The 6,873-nt window shown below is 39.0% G+C and overlaps 1 long non-coding RNA gene across 1 annotated transcript in view; it reads right to left on the reverse strand.

Annotated features, from left to right (window-relative positions):
• Positions 1–6,747, reverse strand: part of LOC116089150 — an 18,399-nt gene extending 11,652 nt beyond the window's left edge. The window contains exon 1 of the long non-coding RNA XR_004118189.1: positions 6,659–6,747. This is a non-coding gene — a long non-coding RNA (uncharacterized LOC116089150). The remainder of the gene's footprint in view (positions 1–6,658) is intronic.
• Positions 6,748–6,873: the final 126 nt, after the last annotated feature.

Below are 6,873 nucleotides of genomic sequence, written 5' to 3' on the forward strand. Positions count from 1 at the left end.
GGCCTCATGCAGTGTGCTGGGCTCAGGGTAAACTGAGGGCTTTATGTTTAATTAACTTTCCCTATGGTTGTCCGAGCCAGGGTACATCTATTCTCTGACTTTCCCTACTAAGGGGTTGGAGTACTTGGAAATAAAAAGAAAACAAAACTGAGGTATCAGTGACCCCCAAATGGGAAAGCTGCTTAGGAGTCTATACAGACCCACAAAATTAGATCAGGGCTCAGGCTGCTATTCCTAAACGCTTGAGAAGAAAGCTTATTTCTTGAGGTAAGTTGGATTGAGTTCCCTGTTAATCTGATTACCCCTGAACATGTGACTTGTTCCCTGAGGGTGGGTAATAATTGATAACTCCTTGGGCCAAAGAGTTACTGAAAAACCATTTGGAGGCAAAAAGAATGTGGTATATGTTCTAAATTAGGACTTTAAATTAAGCTGAATGCCAACTTTGCTCACACCCTTCATGTTTTTTCCAATGATCCCTATGAAAATCTTATGTTCTTATTTGAATAGGAAGAGAAGCCCAAAGTCTCCTTCAAACCGAGAAACTACTCATAAACAGTATTCCAAGGATGATACCCTCTGCAAAGACAAAATGTCTTTACCATGAAAAATGAAGGAAAAGCTAGAACTTTAGAGAGTATTGTCCTAGCTCTAGCCTATGGCTTTAGGTGAAGATGGTGTTGATTTCCAGAAACATGCCCTACTACAGAATTCCCTAACTACTCATGTTTAAAACAGTACCGTCTGTGCCATAAAAGAACACTACCCAAGTCATCCTTCCATTCTATTTGCTGACCACTGACAGCTGAAAAGTTCTTTTTCTCTGACAATTCTTATAATATTGCTTTATTATATTCTTATTACTTGGAATAGCTTCAGGAAGAAAGTTGAAGAGTCAACTAAACTTAAAGGATATGTTGGAATTCATGTCCCCAGTACTCTAAACCCTAGCTCGTGAAGATGTTGTAACTGAGTGGCAGTGGCCATGAATATTCTGCCAACGGTAAAGGGGTCCTGAACATGCAAAAGCCTAAACCTATTTCAAAAATAAATGCAAAATGAATCTGAGGTGTTTCCGTCAGCGCTCAGCTGCACTGCAGCCATGATGCTGAACACCCATGTGCACTTCACACCATGCATGCCAGCAAGCCACTCAGTATCCACAATGGCTTCCTGAAACACCTGGGCTCAGCAGCCAGACTATTGTGTGCTATGAACGGAAGTGTTTAACTATGCATACAGAGTCTTCTGCTCATGTATACATATAATGCTTTAATTAGGGAAAACAGAGACTTCCAATAGTTTTCTACTGTCACTCCTCAGCACGAACATCAAATCAGCACATCGTTGTGTTTGTACTGTGCTGGCATATTTGAATTTTTAAGATTGCTGTTTGAGTTGCTGACTTGTGTTGCATTTAAAAAATAATTTCATTCAATGAATTTCCAAAATGACCCAGAACCTGGTACTGCCATATTTCACGATGTGTCTATGAGAAACAGCGTTATTCTCAGAACTGGCAATCACAAACCCATGAACACACAGCAGCCATATTAGAGAGCTCTGCATTTGATTAAGAGATCCTGCCTCATATCAGAGAGCTCTGGGCTTGATTGAGAGATCCTGCCTCAATGAATAAAGTGGAAGAGTCATTGAGGGTAATTATCAACTTCAACCTCAGGCCTCCCCAGACATGTGCGCACACATTTATATGCATCATACATACTCATCATGCACATGCATCACACACATGAAAACATGTATATGCATACATGAAAACCACACTCATAAAAATAGAAAAATTAATAAAGACTTTAAAGCCAGAACACTCCCTTCTAATTACTAGTATATCTTCTTCATCTCCCACCATTTAAACGCACATGAGTTAGGAAAATGTGTGGATTTCCTTTTCCACTGCTCATCCCCTAAGGGAAAAGACAAGACCCAGATTTGGATTCTTCAATGATTCCATTCAGTTGTTCCCAGGAAAACCCTGAATGACTTCTCTGTTTCCCATTTCCAAGTGTTTGGAATGGTGCATTTTAAAAGGAAGGGGAAATACAATAAAATAAATTATTATTCTAACCTTGCATTATAAGCATGTCACAAGTTCTTAAAGAGTTGTTTGTGTAGTAAGGGGTAATAAAATGTGATGTGTGGAAGAAAGAAGCACAGCCTGGAGGCCCTGTTGCTGGGAGTGCAGAACAATAGGTACCCTCTGAAGAGCCTGCCTCTGCCTTCAGCTCACTATGTGCCTTTGGGTAAGTCACTTAACCTTTCTAGGTCTCAGTTTACTCATGGGCAAAATGGTGGTTATTATCATAACCCTCTTGCAGGTATTTTTGTGAATAGCAATGATTACAAATGAATGCAAATCTTGTGTGTATTAAGAATGACATACAAGTGTGAAGAAATAGAATAAGCCTGTGGTTCACAGTACCTTTCCAGAAATGACAGAAAGATGCCACAAGCATGAATGATAACAGGAGTTAGGGACCACGAGGCAAATTAGAATGAAGAGAATCCTTTAGAATGAAAACATTGATTCAGTCATTAAGTAAAAAAAAAAAATAGAGATACAGAAGAGAAGAAACTAGCCTTTATTTGTTTTCTATTTAAATTACTGTCAGACAAGACTTGTAACAAAGTGTATGATATAGTCAATATTCATCAAAAGTTTCTGTAGAAGTACTTGGTAGGTTTTATATCTGTCTGTTTGGACATAATCATAAAGCATAGAAATGACATTTTATACAAAAAATGTAGAATGTCTTGTTCAGCTTTTATGACACATTTTGTCTTGTGACCAAAAGACAGTTTCACACATGGTCTTTGACACTGTGACAGGACCTGTTAATGGTCAACTAAATGCATTCTATAATGTTTTACTTTAGTTCAGGCTGACAATGATCAAAGTCTATTTTTACTGTATAAGGGGAAACTAGGAAATATTTGATGTGCAACAACTTAGAGTTACGCATTCAACTTTACATTCGAAGAACCGGAATGTTCAGATTTAAAGTTGATTACACAGCTATGTAAAGTAATATATTTTATATGTCATCTCAGAAATGAAAATGACAGGATACTTAATTGTGTTTATGGTAACGTGTGACCTTTCAAAGCCCAGAGACAGAAGTGCTACCCATCACTAAGGATGGAAAGCCGAGTAAAGGAGAAAGGCTGTTAGCATTTTCCGCGCAATTGTCAATTAGTAAATACAGTTATCCAATTCAAATATGGAAAAGGGCTTACTCAGCAATACACAAGCATTGAAAATCCTGCAGGACAGGTCAGGTGATAGGTGACTATATGAATACTTTTAAAGAAATAATCAGAAGACACTACTCAGTGCCACAAAAGGACTGCGACTTTTCCATTCTGGCCACTCAGCTTTGAGGAGTGTGGCTTTCAAAAAGAAGAGTCCCACTGGGGCTAGAAAGGTGCCCCAGAAGTTAAAACTGCTTTCTCTTCCCACTGGGGCCAGAAGTCTTGTGTTCATCTGGAACCCACGTTATGCAGCTCCCAACCACCTGTAACTCTGGGGCATCCAACGCCCTCTGGTCTCCATGGTTACTTGCATGCACATGGTACACATAAACTCAGGTAGATGCACACACATACACACACACACACACACACACACACACACACGCACATATATACACTAAATATAAATAATAAGCCTTCCTTAAAGTCTGAGGTGAAAAGAATCACAAGTGGATTTTTTTAAGCTATTATTTTGCCAGAAGATGTGACTACAACAATAATGACCATCGCCTTGCTTGTTGTATCGTCCAGATGGAAACAGCTCTAAATGTGCCTCCGTGCATCAATTAGTTAAATAAAGTAGGACTTGTAAAGACAATGTCGTGAGATACAACTAACAGAAAAATAATGCTGTGGTACCGAAAAACAGCTGCTGAAGATGTAACTGAAATATGCTCCATGTGAAAAGAGGCAAGAAGCAGTGAACGAACAGGGTAGGTTTCTATGTGGAAGAAATAAAAATCTATCAGGCAGTATAGACTGGATTTTACTAAAACTCACAAATACTGCTGACATCTCTAGGGTGTCTTCCCTAGGAATCTAGGCTCCCGGGGGCAGCAGGCAGTTCATCCCACAAATCCGCACCCAGAGAGTCACCATCTCAAACATCCTGGTCACCTCAGCAGGGGCAGGGAGCTGAGAGCTGCTCTCTCCATGTAGTAAACCCTTGTCACTATCACACTGAGTCCTCGAAATGAGATGAATGCAAACTATTGTCAGAGAGTATCCAAATAACAATACAAATAAAAGAATACAGAATGCCTCAGCTTTATATTGATTCCACAGTACACTGGTGGCTCTTTAATATTATAGATTAAAGAAAATACATTTTACCTCTTTGGGTTTTTTTTTCCCCAATGTTTTAAATGACACAGTTGGCTCAGGGTTGTACAGTGGGAGCCAAAGTGTTCCATGGTGTACTATGCTAGTTCCATGGTGCAATTGCATACTGTACTTCTAATGTGAGACCATGTGCACACACACACACACACACACACACACATACACACACACACACATACACACACACACACACACACACACACACATACACACACACAGACATACACATACAGAGACATACACACATGAGAGAGAGAGTGAGAGAAAGAGAGAGAACAGAGAAATGTAATTCTGCAATCCTGCAATTAGCCCAGAAAGCAGCCAACTGTAACCAGCTGGTAAGTAAGTAGTCCTAGTAAATGACACAGGAAAAGAAAGTAAGGAGAAGATTGGGTGAAAGAAATATAACACAGTTTGGGAAGGACATATAATCGGTTTGAAAAGCCCAAGATTGAGGCAGTTTACTTCAACATGTATACAGGAAATGTTATAGAGACTGAGCAGGTTGTGTCCATGTATATAGGAATGGTATGTGTGTGAGTGTGTGTGTGTATGTGTGTATGTGTGTAAAACAGCAATTAATTTTAAAAGAGGACATGAGTTTGAAAGTGAGGAGGGGTGTGTGGGAGGGTTTGGATTAGGGAAAGGGGAGGGAGAAATGACATAATTATATTTATTATAATTTCAAAAAACAAAAAAAATCACTTCTAAAAATGTAAGGTAGATCTTTGAGTTTGCATTATAGCAGCCAATGGAGAGAGAAATGCCACATGTGTTAAAAAGTATAAGAAAAAAAAAACTAAGAAAAGCCAATTGGGGTTGGGGAGACTAGACACATTCACAAAATACACAAATGGACATTTGAGAAAGCGAACTTCATTTTGCTATTGAACTGCTTTCTGACTTGGACAACTCCTCGGCCACTAGTGAGAAGTAGCAGGTCCTTAGAATTGACTGACTGAATGATTGATTGGTGGGTATTTCCTCCTGAGGGGAACTGAGAGGTTGGCAAATGTATGAGGAAGATTATGCATGTCCACCCATACTGAAAAATCCAAACTTATATTCCAAAAGCTTTGCCATCATTATTGAAACAGCACAGGACCTTGTGTGGCTTTAAATCCCTTCTCTTTGCTTATCTTTACTTTAGGTCACTTAGAAGAGCATTATGATTTTCTGTGTGGGAAGGCAAGGTTGCAGCACATCCCTTGGACATTCCAAGAGTGACCTCCATGAGTGGCTTGGTCCCTTATTTCTTTCCTTAATCCACCTGCAAAGAGGAGGTGGATTGGTGACCCCTCCCTCACAGGTTTTATGTAGAACTCTAGTAAGACCGCATAAGTGCAGAAGAACTTGTAGAGACCTCCCTGCATCCTCAGTTATTATTAAACTCAAGCTCTCTGGCTGTTTTCAATGAAGACCCAACTCACTGGCAGTTCATCCAATCTCCAGCTGGGTTGAAGACATATTGGTAGCATTTTCTTTATCTCTGCTCATCCTCAGCCCTTCGCTTTCAAGAGAACATATTTCCCTCATGTCTGCCTAAGCCATTGATGTGTCAGGAGAAAAATACAAAGGCTTTCACATCTTAGCAGCTCTGTCTCTTAAATTAACACTCCACTCTTGAATGTAAGAAAGCAAACTACTGCTCAGTGTTTTAGAAGTGAATAAAACATTTTAAAAAGAGAGAGAGATAGAGAGTGGCTTTGACAAGTTTCTGTGAATGAGACAGGAGACATAAAATTCTCCATATGACTGTGTGCCTTCTAAACGGTTTTGCCAACTTTCAAATGAATAGACAATTTCTGCTTCATTCCTTTCAAATTTACAAATTAATATTTTTTAAGAGATGGAGTTAATAAGCAGGTGAGTTAAAACATAGTAAAACCTATAGAGCTTCCCTCAGTCAAAGCTCCCCATTTTGCCATGTAAAACTTAAGAGTTGTAATAAAATCAACAGTATCACGCAAGCCTGTATTTGTATTTCTCAGTTCAACTATTTTTTAGTTTCAAATTGTAGACGACAAAGACATGCTTGAGTGAAGTTTCCTGAGAGCTAAATAATCCAATATTTACCCAAAATGCTGAATAAATAAATACCATGACTTTGATGCAGATATTCAGACCATTTCAACTTGGGCTTGTACAGATATGTCTGTATTCTCATGAATCACAAACGCCTGGTGACTTAGCGCACCGGACTTTCAGTTGCCCTAATTCTAGTGAATATTGTAAGAAAATTTCTGTAAACTAAATCTAAAAGTACCTCTGTTAAGCAGAAGAGAGATCCCAGTAGCCACAGCAGGGACAGAAAGATGAATCTCCAAAGAGCTGAGTCTTCTGGACCCTGAACCTGAGCATAGATGGATGTCATGTGTTTAACATGCATTTAAAATAAAACAGAGTGCCTCGGGATCAATCATTCTATTACTTTGTGTTTTAAAAAGTAAACTTTCTGATAAAGTCTTTTTTTTTTTTTTT

This window comes from Mastomys coucha, unplaced genomic scaffold (genome assembly GCF_008632895.1).
Source record: "Mastomys coucha isolate ucsf_1 unplaced genomic scaffold, UCSF_Mcou_1 pScaffold14, whole genome shotgun sequence".
Lineage (NCBI taxonomy): Eukaryota > Metazoa > Chordata > Mammalia > Rodentia > Muridae > Mastomys > Mastomys coucha.